The following is a 16,901-nucleotide window of genomic DNA, read 5'->3' as shown; positions in this document are numbered from 1 at the left end:
TGAAAACTTGAACTGCTGAAGGACAGACATAAATGATGATTTCTCAGGATAGCCAGGGCAGTGAGTCAAGAAAGCAATGTGGCTTTGCTTGTGAGGCCATATTATTAGCTCTGTTTACAAACTGAAGGCATCCACAGTTGCCTTCTTAGCGCTAGTAAGATAATATTCTTGCGGTTGGGTCGCGCTATGAAATTTCAAACCGAGACTCGCTAACTAGTAAATTTTTGCAAGTGCTTTCCATTGGATTAAATTAAAAGTATTGTGGGACAAAATTCTTTGATAATTAGCCAAGGATAATTCACTCAATCGATCAACCTGACTGACTCAATAAACCATCCACCGAACATCGAAGCATCGAATTACAGTGGAAATACCTGCTGTCAAGGTACCGGCCACCAGCCACCAGTCACCAGCCACCGGCCAAACAATCAGACAATAGGGTCTGGTTTCACTTGGTATGGGCGATACCTTATGGACTGGATGGTTGACCGATAAAACGAAGAAATAAGCCCGCGAGAAGTCTTTTAAAACATTTAGCAATCCTCTCGGTGTAGTTGCTCGAAAGCATTCTAACATCAATAAATTTTACACCCTTTCTGTAAGTTTTAAGTGCGACATTTTTTTTCGTGTTGGATTCTATGCGTGTTTGAAGCTCATTATTTTAGTCTTTTCATCCTTTAACTAGCAAACGTTTATACTTATTGTTTCATTAGCATCTTTTTCATCATTTTATTGCCACCTTATTGCCGCCCTATTACTACTTCGCATAATTTATCATATAGCAAGTAATGTGCCTGTTTTCTCGTTTCCGGTCGTCCTTTCCATTCTTTTTTTGGCCCTTGCAGTTTCGTAATAGCAGTATTAAGCTTGGTCTTTTCTGTGGCCGTAGCAATGTAGGTGTTTTATAGTTCTCTTTCCTTCCTGTTGTTTGCTATTTCTTTCTATCGTATATTGTGTGACTTTTGTGATTGTTTTTAATTTTACTTTCAAACTACGTCATGTACGCCGTTGAGGAATTGAAGTGAATTTTTTTCTACACGACTTAGAGTAGAAAAATTACATCATTCCTATGGATAAAGACACGTGCATTTAAACTGCATTTATTTTCTTAAAAATATATGTAGCATAATAGATACGTTTTAAATTTTTTGCATTTTTTTTTACAAATAAGCTAAATACATAGCTAGACAATAATCTAGCTATTACTGCTCTTGGCATACTTTGATATAAGCAATAAACCCAACACTAAAAGAAAAATTCATCAAAATCTACATGCGTGGCGAAACTGATTGGTCTAGAAACCATCATTACGATTGCTATGATGACTTATGACTTGTTATTTAAGTCATTAGAATGTTTATCCAGCAAACTCTCTTGGCAGATAGAGGAGATAAAGAGACTGAAAAAAAAACTAATTAGGAATGATATCGGTTGCACTGGGAAAATTAAAACATCGCTAACTTTTGTTTTTCTTTCTTTTCTTACTCAGTGACCTACTTTACTTTTTTTTCCATTTTACTCTTTTTTTCTGTTTACATAAACACTATAGATGAACTAAACAGATTGACAAATGTGGGAAATTTATGAGAAATAAGGACTCGAACTCGAAAGATAAAGCTAAGCAAACGTGACAAATGACTTCTCAAAAAAGGAAAATCAGATTTCTTGGAAAAAATTCCTAGCCTAAAACGTTTATGCTTGACATACCTTACCACTGATTTAAAAGGGACAACCAACACTTAGAATTTGAATGGCGAATGAATACTTTTTTCATTCACAGAAACGAAGCAAGAAACTGACCTTCTCCACTTGTCAAATCCAAGATTGCAAGAAAAAGAAACCCCAACAGATTCTTGGAGGGATTCATGAAAATTCGTGAACTTCTTGTCTCCGACTTTACTTCACACAGTCTAATCTGCGACTGCGACTGCGACTGCGACTGCGACTTCAATAAGGAACTGGGACAGGTAACGTTACTGAATAAGAATCAGTTGAGTTAACGGAATTAACTCAATAAAGTAAAATTATTACCTGTAGTAATTCTAGCAGGTTTTGTACGGGTGACACAAGCATATCCCAAATTTTTTTAACATTTCGGTTACATCCTGAAAATCCGGGTTTCTTTCATCAAAATCCTTTTGACCTCGGAGATACAATGGGATATACAAACAACACCATCGTATATTTGCAAATTCTCATTTTTTGTAATGCCAATCAGCAGTTGAAAGTCCGCAGTACCTGTAAATTAAGGGCGGGGAAGGTCCTGAAGAGCTATCGACTTCCTTACTCACAGCTTCTTTAAACTGATTAGCCCAGCGCCATACATAAATGTTGGGAAAATGAAAGTTTCAACTATTTGGATCTTGCATGAAAATGGCTAAATTCCTCCATTTTACATCTTAAGCTTTCCACTGTTAGAATCAATGATTTCAGCGAAGTTTTACTTCTGCCGTAGTTTTTTATGGGAGACATGCCTCTTGACCTTGATTTTTCTAACAAGGTCATTAAAATGGTTCAATATTATGACAGAACTACCTGAGAAACATAATTCCGTTTTGTCATAATTGATACGAAATCGCTAGCAGATCGAAAATCTCCGGTCTTATCCACAAACCTTTTTAGAGTCATTTCCCAGAAAGGCTCTTAGGTCATTTGCAAACAACTACATCTTAATCTATTATTTATCTACTCTGTTCTGCTGCGTTTTCAAATCCTTAACATCGAAATCTCTTAATTCATCCTCACAAAAACGGGCGAGTACGAAATATCTACCATGCACTAGTCTTTCCTAGTTCCAAATAGTCCACTCGATCCTTCTCGCTGCGCAAGCAAGAACCTTTACCCCTCCATTCGCATCTCCACGAGGAAGTCCTCACTAGGCCGCTGATGAACTGATGAAGGGATCTTATCAATGGAGGATTACAATAAGAGACTGTGAGATGTTTTTTTTCCTGAGGCAATCCCCATCAAGTTATTTGAGAATCAAGCTATCCTGTTTCTCAGTGCTAGATTAACATCACATGCGAAGCGCATGTTACTTGAATGTTTTGGTTCCTTTGGTTTGAAAACGGGATCAAGTTATTTGCATCGAAGATCCCTTGTTCCCACTAAACGGGTGTGTAACAAAGTCGACCATTTTAAGATCGGAAAGAGACCAGCTACCAGCCACACAGCCAGTCAGGATCGAAGCCAGTGGAGCCTGGTCAGTTCTCAGCTTAATTCAAATGATAACTGACTGATTCATGAATGTCAGCCTCATTTAACAATGTAAGAAACTCGTAAAGCTCTCTATACCCTAAATTATTCTTTTAAAATGAGTTGGAAACTATATTTATTTCAGGTTTTTTTTCCTTCGAGACATTTTGAAACTCAGCTTCATAAATATTTAGTTGTTTTACCACACCAAAACCAGAAGTTAAGGCTGAGATGTTGTTTTCATTTTGGTACAAATGCCACTCTTCACATCACGCTTTCGTGAGATATAGTATTAGTGCACCATGAGAGATAGAATCAATAATATTTGCAGACAGACGAACATGTTTTTCTTTGTTTTTCAAAACAATGATATCAATGGTGAGATATAGTATTAGTGCACCATGAGAGATAGAATCAATAATATCTGCAGACAAACGAACATGTTTTTCTTTGTTTTTCAAAACAATGGTCACTGTTAACGGTCATTAAAGAAAGATGTCACTTCTCTCCTTTTCTTTTGTCTCAAGCTCAATACAAGATGGATCTTTTATTTCCTTACCGAACTTAATATTTACTTTTTTCTCAGAGGGCACGGTAACGAATCCTGCAATCTGATTGACTCTTAGCGCGATCCGTACTTTCCTACCTCTGTCAATGGGCACGGTAACGCTTTCGTGAGTCGCTGAGTACATCCCTACCTTCGCTGCCATTTTTTATAAATATTTCTCAGACTCATCAATTATTCATAACTCGATCTCGCCAATCAACAACTGTATACCACATCACGTGGATGCGTTTGGATACCCAGTAGACAGTTAGTAGACAGTCACCCCTTCTGAGTAAAGTTTTAGAGACTTTTTATGGAAAATAGGGTGGTGAGAATCGAAAGCGAGGTATTTTTCGGTGTGGGTAGGTTTACGATAGACACTTGTCTCTAAATTCCCCTGTTCCCCTATGTACACATTTAAATCAAGAAAGGGCAAATGTCTATCCTTTTCACGCTCAAGGGTAAGTTGAATAGACGGTTCTACTGAATTCAAGTGCGATAGGAGGCGTTCCGCTTCATTTCCGGATACCGCAGAAAAAGGATTCCACCGGTGAAGTGACTTGAAAAACCTGTGATAGTAGGTGCCGTTGTATGCAAGTTGTGTGGTTTTGAGGCAAAAAGACAGCAGATGAATAATATCCTCCACAGGCAAAGAAGTTCTTTGTTCCAGGGAAGCATCTTCTCTGAGCCTCTCCTTCGCAACCCTAACGGCAGGATCAATTGGGATTTTCAGTGTAATCAGTATTCACCAAACAGGTGACAAAATTCTCGCAGGATAACCAGAAATTGCACAAGTCGGAGAATTTACAAAAGAAACAATAGGTCTCAATGGAATTCCCGGTTTAGGAATTTTAGGTAAGCCATAAAAGCTTGGATATAAGCTGTCACTACTGTATAACATTTTGTACGTATAGTCACTAATCTTACCAGCTTTTTTCAAATCAGCAACATTTTTTAAACTTTCTTTGAGTTTTACTAGTAGGATCAGAGTTTAAAACTGCATACGTACTTATGTCATTAAGCAGAGACAAAGCTTTGTAGTGATATTGCGAGGGCTGCCTGTGTACCATCTTCACTCGATTCGAAGGCTGAGGAGAGGAAACATTTTTCTAAAGTCCTAAAGGCGAATGGCTATACCAAAACTTTTCTCCGTAACTGCCCAAAACCAGTTACAACTAGTAGCACTCCTGATGTGAGAGGGAACCAGCGACTGGTTTCTTCCTTATTCCCTACATCCAAGATGTTACGGAACCCAGCAAGACAATTTTGAATAGCCACAACGTTGAAGTTACTAAAAAACCTATCCAGACTTTGGGACATATTTTTGCCAAACCTATGGATCCTGTCACGGAAGAAAAACCGAACCGACGCTATTTATTCTATTCCGTGCAATGACTGTGATAACGAGTACATCGGACAGACCAAACGTCAATTTGGTACATGTTTGAAAGAGCATCAAAAAGCGGTCTTCTTTTGAAAAAGAAAATTCAGCTTTATCGGAGCACACAACCCTAGCCAACCATACAGTTAGGCGGGATAAGTCTAAAAAATTATCACCACTAATTCTGGCGTATCAACTCCGCCCACGCTCCTTGAAATCGTGAAATCCTGACACCTTCGCGTCGTGGTTTCCTAGGCTTATCTCGTGTTCTCCCAACCTCCCGCGTGTTTACATCAGGCTATGTAAACACGGAAACCATTTTACATTTCTTCAATGTTGATACGAGGGAAGTGCAAGTTTTTGTTGGAATTATCACGAAATATGTTATAAAAAATACCGAACAACTCCTCTCCTTTTGTAAGGTCTATTGTGAAATCGTCATCGCGTAATGATCTCGAAATATTACAAAACTAGCTAGGAATCGCTAGGAATAACGCATTTAAGTCTTTTCAGCTGTGTTTATATATGAACAGCCTGTTTTCATGCTTGTTAACGTATCTAATGAACAAATTAAGACGTTTGGAAATATACCTCCTTTAAGGAGGGAAGTCGTTGTCCACAGATATGGAAATTATTTTTACTGAGCTGTTGCTCTCTGAAAGGATGAAATAAGCGATGAAAAACATGAGGAAATCCCTCGTTCAAGCGATAGTTTGTTTGAGGTCTTTGAGCTGCAACTTTTCTTCTTAAACTCCTTGAAAGATCTTGTCAGGAAAAGCAAGATCACGGGAACTCCGGCAGAAACTGTTGACATATTATCGGTTGTGTATCGCTCCCAAGGGGACCGATTTGTATCACTTATCGTCACTGAAGAAAGGGTTCGGCTTTTAGCCGATTATCAACGCTGATTCGTTTGCATTCATCACAATAAAGAAGCAGTGTAGGCGATTCATCACTTTAATGTACCGCAATAATGTGCAATGCTCAAGCACGCCATTTAAATCTCCTGCTACCTCAAGGTAACTCTTCTAGCGCGTTTTTTTGTATTACCAAGCCACGAAAAGCGCTAGAAGTAGATTTAACACACTTACAAAAAACTGGAACGGCTTAGTTGAGTTATTCCGTGGCGATTTAGGGTTTTTTTTCAAAATTTCGAGACCATTACGCAATGTCAAATTCACAATAAACCTTGGCCTTGGAGACAAGTTAATCGGTAGATTTCACTACATATTACATGGTTTTTCAAACAAAAACTTACGCCTCCCTTGTATTAGCATTACCTAAATCCATTTCTGATAAAAGAGCGGCGAAAAAGCGAAAATCTCTCACTAAAATCCTTTTTTCGGACGTCGGAACAACCTTTCGCCGTACATTTCCTTGTGGTGAGTTGCAATGTCTTTCCCGTGGCGATCACAGAGATCTGTGCGTAAACACAAGGATCCGATTACTGACAATCGTTCACAAAAAGTACCCAGAAAGTTAACACGAGAGGTATTGGGTTGTAATTGAATTAATCGATGGAACTTTCATTCATTTAATATCTGAATTCTCTCAAACAATTTGTGGATCACTCAAGGTTTCTGTTCGTAGTGAAAGGGCGAGCGAAGTTTTCAGGTCTACCACAAATACGCTTTCTGTGAGTCTTTCCAAGTCCGTTCAATTTATACATTTGAACCGTGAATTGCACACCAGAAACTGAAGGAATTCAATGAGGAAAAGCCACATTAAATCGTCTCATGTCAAGTTGAAGTGTCTCATTCGAATTCAGTTTTTGTGGAGGAAAGACCACATTTACACACGCAATTTCTGCAAACAAACGAGCAAACCCTCTCGACTTCAAAGTAAAAAGTGTGAATTTACAAACAATTACTTTCCTTGCCATTTACTTACTGAACAAAGGTAAATCTTCGTACATCAATTAATCGTCGATGAGAGTAAATAATATTTTCTGTAAGATCATTGACTATTTTTGAAGAACACATTGTTGTGACAGTCCCCGTTGTTTTTTTCAAAAGTATACTTGCGCTCTTTTTTTCTTACGCGCTTTCTAATTGACAGGTGTCCGATTGTGACAGGCACTTGTAAAATAATGTTTCAAAGTTTATTTGGAAGCCTTTTAAATCATCTTTATCGTTACGGAAATGAAAATGTTTCGGTGAAGCCTCTCTCTTTAATTTGCATTACCCCTATTTTAACTACCATTGACTCGCTCAAAAATCGTTCAGTTAATCACAGCATTAAATCAGTCGGGTTCTTTTGAAAGAATTTCGTTAAGTTGCAGAAAAAAAAAATGTTATTCATCAGCCTAGGTCGAGCAGTATTGGGGAAAAACTGTGCGCCTTGTCTTGAGTACCGGCCTCAGCCGATAAGATAAGGGAAACCGATACTTCTCAGATTGGCCGCCATGAATAACGACATCCTCAATGATTGATCGTTAGACATGAAATCAGATTATAATGGAAAAAACGAAAGCTCAAAAATCTTTAGTATTTTATTATTTCAGTGTACTGGAATGAACTATAAAAAGCGAATCAAATGTCTGATAAAGTATTTAGTTTTGTGGGTTCAATCGTGATACCATTTAATGGAATAGAACGTTTTTTATCATATAAACTACGGTGCTATAGAAGGATTTCCAGCCCCGACAAAAGCCGTAGCAATACACGTGAAAATATATGTAAGTAAGCCAGTAAGTAAGTAAGTTTATTAAATCTCCACCCAGTGGCTCTTCCGATTTAATTTACAATAATTGGAAATCGAATAAAACTATCTATAAAAGTTACAATAATATCATGATGAAGAAACAAATACAAATAAATAACTAACATATTCTTAAAATTCTATACCTAAAAAAGATTCCTACGGACTGTCATATATTTCGCGGTTAACTGCACGCTTGAAAACTGAGAGTGTTGCGCTATTTTTCGTTTCTTCACTTATAAGAGATATGGTATTTTTTCGCGTGTATTTGATATCGCCAATCAGCTGCTGACATGTCACTCGCCTTTCACGCCACTCGGTCAGATTGATGAATGAACGGCAAAGCCTTCGCCGTTCTCTATCCAAAGTCATTTGTCGAATTTTTTCGGATTATGGCTCCTAAAACACTGAAAACTCCGTATCGCTTACAGGGCGTGAAATTAACTTTTTTTTCTGATAGCCACTTGGCTCCTAAATTCTTCAAAGTGGTAGCCAATTCAAAAAAAGTTGGTCGCCATTTTCCAAGACAAACAAAATCTTTCTTTACGCTGTCAGCGTTCTAGATAGACCCTCCAAAATTAGGTTAGGGAAAAGATCTTTAACGTGCTACAAAGTGGACACTAGGATGGATGATATACAACGTTCAGGCTCATCTTAATCCAAGATGGCGTCTAGTTATCGATCGAGATGCATGTGCTTCGTTTTGGAAACAAACTTAACGAGGAAGTTTGCCGCGGATTTATCTTTGCAAATCTTTTTAATTCACTATATCTCTTGGTAAGGTTATGATGAAACGTTCTAGTCGCCAATTTGGCGACTAACTTTCAGGATTTGGTCGCCAAAGTGAAAAATTTAGTCGCATTGGCGCCTGTATTACGCGCAATTTCACGCCCTGGCTTATAGTGACGTTCAAACTTCCCTAGAGGGGAAAGAAAACCAAAACGCGGAAAGAAAAACCTAAAGGTACGTATTCAGTAGCTTTGGTAATGGCATTTCTCGCGGCTGAGAACGAAAATCGACTACTGGAAGACTTGCTACAGGCCGATTTTTTCCGTTTACCGAAAGGATTTCTTCTGACGGCGAGGACCGAGTAAATAACTGAGAATTTTTGGCATTGAAAATTACGTCCATTGCATGTTTTTTGTGGTGTTTCAACGTTCCTTTTCGATTCATCTTGAGCCTAAGCGCCGACGCACTCTATGATTTTTATTAGTGGATTGTAGATCCTTTTATTTTCATTCATTAATAAATTTTTAAAGTTGACTTTTCTTTTAGTAAAGGGCTATTTTGTTTATAATGATAAACTCGACATTTCACTCATGAGCTATCGAGTTAAACAATCGAAGAGAGATTCCCTATCCAAGAGCACCCATGTGTTATTCTCTATTTATTATATAGATACTGATGACATACCAGGATTTTTTCCTTTCACTAAAAAAATCATATCTTCATCGCGCGTAGTGAAGATACTATTTTTATCTTTCACGTGTGAGGATATTGCTGTCGCCATGCATAATTACTAACATGATTAGCCAATTACAAGAGAGCTTCCGCTTAGGCGCACGGCCGGTTCTCTTGAAATCTCACTCACAAAATGGCTTAGAGTTGCGAAGACGGTACATTATTTATAAAATAAACAGAACATTACATGGCCGCTTGGGGATACGAATTTTTTCTTCTCGTCTTCTGTTCTTTAGCAAAATTTAGGAATCTGAAAAAATTTCCGTTCTTCAATTTTATTTTTCCTGTTTGGTTAAAGGAATAGGCATGTTGCAACAAGTATAAAATTGCATGAATCTCAATTTGTGAGGCCTTATTCACCAGGTATAATTGATATTTTACTTTAAAAATATATTCAGCAGCTGAAGCTTACCAGCAGCTTCGTTACAGTGAGAGAGAGGAAAAAAAAATTACAAAGCATACTTTGACGCACGACAACAATGATTTTTAGTAAAACTTTGCCGGCAAACATATTAGTTTTCCGCGAGGGGCAACGATTTCGAGAAGTTCTGCCGGTTGAAATTCCATACATGGGTTTCCAGATCAATTCGTTCCAAGCATTTTTTGTTTACCGCCAGACGAGTTGGGTCGTTTTCAAGCACTTTACCAAATTGGCTTAAAGGTACCTGAGAATCATGAAAAAAAATATACTTCTGAACCGAGAAACTGCGAATCGTAACGTGGTTTTATTGAAATGTTGGAAACGATTCAAATAGTTTTGCTTGTAAAAATAATGTTTCTTTAAAACACGAAGGGGAATTAACGCCCTGAAAATATTTTCTTCAGTACCCGCTTAGTTTTGCGTCAGTTCAGCTTTCGTTTGCTTTTGTGGAAGTTGAGTTCAGATTTATTTCTATGTATTTAAGTCACCATTGGTTTTTACCGCTTTGCTTCGCTTCGATCGCTCAGCTTCTTTTTCGCTTCATTACAATAGTTTCACTTGACTCGTTTGGCTTTCCATGGTAAAATCAATGTTAGCTTGTGAGCATATTGCGACTAAAGGGGCAATTGTAAGGACCATGAGAGTAAATTCAAACTGATTTGCTAAAATTGAATAAGAGAAACAAGTAAGCTGTAGTTCCTACTCAGTGTTTTTTTCGTTTAAATCGGGTAAACATTTTTACAGGAAAGAAGTTGAAGGTCAGAATGGTCAGAATGATTAAATCACTCTTTAAGGGATTTTAAAGGCAAGGATATTTTTAACCATCGTTGAGATACTATAAAATTTGCATAATAAATGTGGTGGCAAATTTAGATAGTTTGTTCAGCTCTTACGCAGCAACGCTTTGTTTCTGTGACGGCATGGAGACACGAGTTCATTACGTTCGTTAAGTGATGGCAATTCAGATCGGCAGATGACCAGAAATTTGTCTTTAACGCAGAGGTTGCATCTTTTACTTGCGCTATTGTAGAGTGAGCTTGATGAAAGGATACGCCATGAAATAGAGTGTGCAGTGTGGTTTCTGTATCTTGTCTTGAAGTCGTTTTCTGTAAGTTCGATATACGGTTCAGTAGTGCTATTGTCCATCAGACCATGCTAGTAATTATCTGGTCGTTGGTAACAGCTTAACACTTTTGGGATAGATGGATAATGAAGGGAAATTCTTATGCTAAATGATGGAGCAGTCATGAGAAATGAAAATACAGATCGTGAAGAGATATAGCTGAATCGAAGGCTCGCCTCCATAAGCAAATCTTCATGTGTGTTTTTTTTTCAAATTTGTATCACCATAGGAGGTTTTCCCAAATAAAGAGAAGGAGAGGAAGATCTTATCACTGGCCGTAAGGTGTGGTGGCGAAGACTGTGAATGAGCTGATGAACTAAGACTGAAGGAGGTTTGTAGATTTTTTCTTCTTTTCTATGTTTATAAGATCTTAATTGACATAGATGTAGTGGCATTGAATTAATGCGTTTTTGTCTTTTTTTTTTTTTGGTCCTTCACAGCCGCATTTGGGGGTCTGTCCTTTTAGAGTGATTCCATTCCCTGACTGTAAAATTACCATGGCACAAAAAGATCTTGATACACATCGCGCCAAACAGTGCCCATTGAAAATGGTAAAGTGTAATTTCCGCCAGGAGCAATATCCGGACTGGCAAATGAAGGTATATGAACCAACCAGTACGTCTAGACTCTCCGAAAATTAAAGCTAACAAGAATTTTCTTAGGCAGGAGCCGTAGATAAATTGGTTATTTTGGAAAAATATATGTGATTGACACAATTTTCATATGATTAGGAAGAGAAATAAATCGATCTTGAACGATTATGTACATTACCAACTAGGGTACTCTCACTGGCCACTCTGGTACATAAAAAAATTAGGTATCAAGATATGTTAGGCCACATGGCAAACTTAATATTCTATAAAAAAGCAAATTTTTGCAAGTGAATGTATGTTTCCCCTGCAACAACGTACAACGAGTTGGTTAATGCCATGAATAATAACAATAATAAAAGGTACACCAATACTGCTGACGTGTCTATTCACGTATTTGTGGTGTTGCTTAAAATTAATATAAAAATATTAGCTTTGTGAGAAAATCACAGGGATAGTTAAATTTTCCGTATGGGTCAAATAATAATTGTAGTGAAGAACGCATCTAACTATTTAATCTCTTATCGAGGAAAATTGCGAGCCCTCGGAAATATAGAAAGTTGATTCAGTTTTGAACGTTACCTTAAAGTTTTTGTTTCGCATGTCGGGTAGGGTAGTTGCAAAGGAAGATACTTAGCTTTTTTCTTACTTTTTACTTTTTTACTGATTACTTTTTAATTTTTACTCTTTCCTTTATCTTGTCTCTTCGTTTCCTCTCCTTTTACCCTTATTGGGAGTATGGGATAAAGATGTTGCAATTTTAAAGAGAGCAATTTTCATTTGAGTATCGTTAGTTATCAATGAGTCAAAACGTAAGATGGGGTTGGCCCGGTCATCCGAGCCAGAGGCTCATGTATAAAACGTATGACAATTAAATACTTAGTTAAAAACAATACAATTATGAAGCAAATTAATAAACTAGCACCTACATAGGATAATTTAGAAAGCTGTACCCACCCGCGACCCAGTGAATTAATGAATTAATGAATTAATGAAAAACTAAAAACTCTAGCAAAACCCTAAGATATACAATAATTGCATTTACAACTGGCTCTCAAGACTGATAGATTAAAGGAGTTTAAAAGTTTGCGAAATTCACTCAAATCGGTTGATCCTTTAATATAAGAGAGAAGCTGATTCCACATTTGCGAAGCCTTATATGTGAAGGAATTATGATAATATCGATTGTTGTAGGACGGTTGAGTGAGATTGTGATCGCTGTCCCTTAAATTGTAGCGCAATATATGAGGTTCGAATAAATCAGAAATATAGTCAGTCCCATTAACATTTACACGTTTAAAAAGGTGAACAAGAGATTGGTAATATCGTCTGTGTTCCAGTGATCGCATATTTACAGTAGACAATATAGTATCATAATCAAAGCTGTTTCCAAAATTTAAAAGGACTTTTAGGGCATAATAGTTTGCAGATTCAAGTTTCTTGTTCAAGGTTTTGTTAATTCCTAATAGTAATGGACTACAATATTCAAGATGCGGTTAAGAGACAGTTCCCGTGCAGAAATATCTGTATTAGACGCATAGGCAGCGGTATCATCATCGTTGATAAATATGTTAAATAAGAGTGGCCCCAGAAGGCTACCTTGAGGAACGCCACAGTACACCGGTAACCAATCCGAGAAAACTCTGTTGACCTCCACTCTTTGCTTGCGACCAGACAAGTGGGAATGCAAGAAGTCAATCGCCTCCTCACCAACACCATAAGCACGTAGCTTTGCAAGAAGCAGGTTATGACATATGGAATCAAAGGCTTTAGATAAGTCGATTGCAATGGAGCCAGACGCCAGTCGTCAAACATTTTGATCAGAGCAGTGTAGCACGAATGACCGCGAAGAAAGCCAGACATGTTAGACGAGAACAAGGGTTTGAATACGTCGTACAGCTGGTCAAAATTGACTTTTTCTAAGATCTTGGGTATGATGGACAGGACACTGATAGGTCTGTAATTTGATACTAATGTGGCATCGTCTTTTTTAAATACAGGTGTCACATGGCTGAGCTTCCACTCTGTAGGCCACATAGAGGTACTAATGTAGAGATTAAGTAGCTTTGTGAGGTGAACTGCTATAGATGGTGCTGAATATTTAAGAATCTTGTGCATTATGTTATCGGGTCCGCAAGATTTATTGCACTTGATCCTATCCAGAACAGATTGAATATATGAGACACGTGCAGGTTGAAAAGAAAAGTTCAGCTTAAAGTCGCGCGATGAAATAGAGGAGATGCTAGGGTGGGTCGAAAATTCTTCCCGCTTGAGTTTTAGGGCAGGCTGGTCCAAGACTGGGGTAGAAAAAAATGAATTAAAAAAGTTTGAAGGTTCTTTGATGACTTTGCCGTCATCTATGAGGTGAATATCATCCTGGGAGACGTCCCTCCTTGCGGAGGGTAATAGGGGTTTCAGATTTTTCCAGAAGCTGTTGGGTGTGCTTGCATTAGAGGCAGAATCAGCGCAAAATCGTTTAATTGCGACTCGTTTCAGTTTAGTGAGTATGTTCCTTTGTGTCCTGTAGTGCTCCCACGCGTCTTTAGTGGGATGGCGACGATATTTTTTGTACAGTTTGTTTTTTTAGCGCATAGATTACTTTATCTCTATATAGATCTAGGGAAGCTGATTAGACCGAACTCTCTTTTTTATACAGGGTGCGTGTTTCTCTACTATGACATTAAATAGTTTAGACCAATGGGCCCAAACTTCATCAACGAAATCCTGTTTTGAGTTTCAATTTAAAAGAAAAGGGTAAGGATTTCCAAAGGAAACTTTAGATTGCGAAGTCTCTTTATCAAATGTAAGTCATATCAAAAAGCTTTTGTATTCAGGCTAGCGTTTTCGAGAGACTTCAAGTATTAAAATTGTCCCTTGAACAGTCAAAATTCCGTGCCTTTTGAAGATATTTTCCAGAGAGTTTACTTTTTTTCCAATGATGCAAATCTGCTCAATAATTGTTCAGAAAGTGTTCTTTCCTTGGGAACAGCCGAGTTTTTTTTTTCCATAGATCTTATTTGTCACGCGCCTTGCCGCGCGTCATAACCGATAACCCATAATAAACAAATTCTTTCCACTGAAAAACATGAAATGGTGATCCTTATTCCTCTTCAGTAAAATCTCCTGGCTGACCTCAGCTATTTTAATTGAGATGTTGATATTCAACATGATACTGTATTTAGCTATTAAGAAATTTACCTAGATACAGAGCAATTTTTCCAAAACAAAAAAGATTTTGACCGATTATTAAAAAAATTGCAAAGCGGTGATCGAGCGTTAATTAAAGCTGGCGGCGTTACGTAATACGCGGTTGGATTAGTGTGATTATTGTTTCCAAGAACTCTTCAAGCGTAAAACGTGTCATGTAAAGCAAATTTCTCAGAGCACACTCAGCTCATGCCTTTTTAACGAAAATACCACGGAGCCTTGAAACTAAAAGCCTTCCGCGATGCAAGCTGACTGCGGGAGTATTGTTGTAAACCCAAGCTTTGAAGACTGGGTTTACGAGAATGAAAAATATCCTCACGCTTTACAAACCCCAATGAAAAGACAAATCACGTATCGTGTAGAAGAGGAAATTGGTCCAAAAGAAACTAAAGACGACCCGTGGAAACAAAACGATTACCAAAGTACGGTCAGAGAAAAATATCGTGGAGAAGGCAGTCGATCAGCGGTGATGATTTTCACGTTCATTATGTACTTAGTGGCGATCGCTGCATTAGTGCTGATTCTTCTGATGTGGTTCGGGAAAATGGGCGAAAGATGTGGGTGTTCAACGGGCGATGGTAAGTATGTGGATAAAGCTCGACTTTGTGAGAGTGAACAAATTCAAAGCCTCGTCATGCTGCGTCCTGCAGGTACCGATGCAGCTCTTATTCGTTCTGGTGTTCATGTATGCATCCCCCGACTGGTCGCGCAGTTTATTTGAGTTCAGTTCTCGTCTGTGCTTGTCTTGCATGCACTCTTCTCCTTGATCTATAAGCCCCTGAAACGTTGAATACCGGATTGACTAAACCATACGGTTATATTCGGATTAATGTTTTTAAGCTCAACTAAAGATTAATGGCAAAATTCGACGATTTTTCACACCACAACTTTTGTTCAAAGCAAAAATGTCTCCATTTCCGACACTTGCATTTAAACATTTGTCAATATTTTTATTATAACCATGGTTGACAAGGGATGTTTATAATTGCATATCAAGCTTTTTTTTTTTTATCAAGAAATATCATTTAATGTTTGGGTTTTCATCAAGCAAATTTTAATCCATGCAAACTGAAAATGAAAATTATGCACGTCATCATCTTTTAAGGGATATCGTATTTATTCATCATTCAAATTTATTGTTAAGCAAAGAAAAATTGTTGTCATGATTGCGGTTAAGCTTAAAACGGATCATGCGGATAATTTGACGGCGGGTTATAAAAATTTTTGTTATTAATTTTATACTTTAGTGTCATCAATCTAGAAAACAGTCACTTGCAATTTATCATCGCATTGCGCTCCTACCAGCAAGTTTTTCGCTCTCACCAGGCAAATAGATAAAAAGCCACTTATTTTCTACTTGTTTTCTAGTTCCCTGCTGGATTCCAAAAAGAAAATACACTTCAATTAACATTCAAGTAGTAAACAATACGTCAAGAGTGGCAACCGCAATATTGATATGTTTTTATGTTCCGATGTCTATTGTTTCGGGATGTCTATTGTTTTCGATGTCTATTGTTTCGTCTTTTACCGCTTAGACACGGTTAAGGAAAAAAAAGGAGAGAAAGATCATTGTCAAGAGCTCCCGAGGCAGCGAGAAGATTTTTAAGGAAATACTTCACATCACTGTTACAGTGTTAAGGGGGCACTCGCTGATTAACAATCAATGAAATTAAGCAATAATTAGAAATTAGATGTTATTACTCCAACTAATGGAACACTATAGGCTCTGTGATCGCCACTGTGATGCATAAATGTTCGATCAGGGCGCTGACGCACCACTGACGTCATGCAAATGTTATTTTACACGCTTTGTAGAACATGGCGCATATTGCGAGATATTTCTAGATTTGGCAAAGAATGACTTGAAAATGCCAGCTAAGAATTTTTACGAGCATGAAAAAGAGCCGAGTTTCTCAGGCAACCGGAAAAAATAACGGAACATGAAGAAATAGCCAGAACGATTTTTCCTTGCTACGGATATTTGCTGCATATTTTCCTTTGATTTCTACTTTCTTTCTTTAGCTAGAAAAATACAAACAATAGACCCTAGGGGTCTCCAATATGATTGAAATTCGTTCTTGCAACTCGTTTGGCAAAATTTTGTTTGTTTGTTTGTTTTGCAACGAGAAAGGAAAGTCAGATTGATGAAGATGGAAATTTTAATGTCCACTTATGATGATAGACATTGAGCTGATGTAAACTCATCCAAGTTAATGGTGCTTATCTCCCACTTGCTTTTTTATCTTAATCTTAAAGCTTCTTCTGGCAGTCTCTCC

General features: G+C 37.7%; 1 long non-coding RNA gene across 1 annotated transcript; it reads left to right on the top strand.

The window, feature by feature from the left end:
* Window positions 1-8,730: 8,730 nt before the first annotated feature.
* LOC136282116 (uncharacterized) lies at window positions 8,731-11,453 on the top strand. The gene is made up of 3 exons (XR_010718103.1): window positions 8,731-8,786; window positions 11,058-11,159; window positions 11,269-11,453. It is a non-coding gene; the product is annotated as an uncharacterized lncRNA (long non-coding RNA).
* The last annotated feature ends 5,448 nt before the right edge of the window (window positions 11,454-16,901 follow it).

Source organism: Pocillopora verrucosa, chromosome 7 (genome assembly GCF_036669915.1).
Source record: "Pocillopora verrucosa isolate sample1 chromosome 7, ASM3666991v2, whole genome shotgun sequence".
In the NCBI taxonomy this organism is placed as follows: domain Eukaryota; kingdom Metazoa; phylum Cnidaria; class Anthozoa; order Scleractinia; family Pocilloporidae; genus Pocillopora; species Pocillopora verrucosa.
The sequence above is the reverse complement of the archived record's forward strand: the minus strand, read 5'-3'. Positions and strand labels throughout refer to the sequence as shown.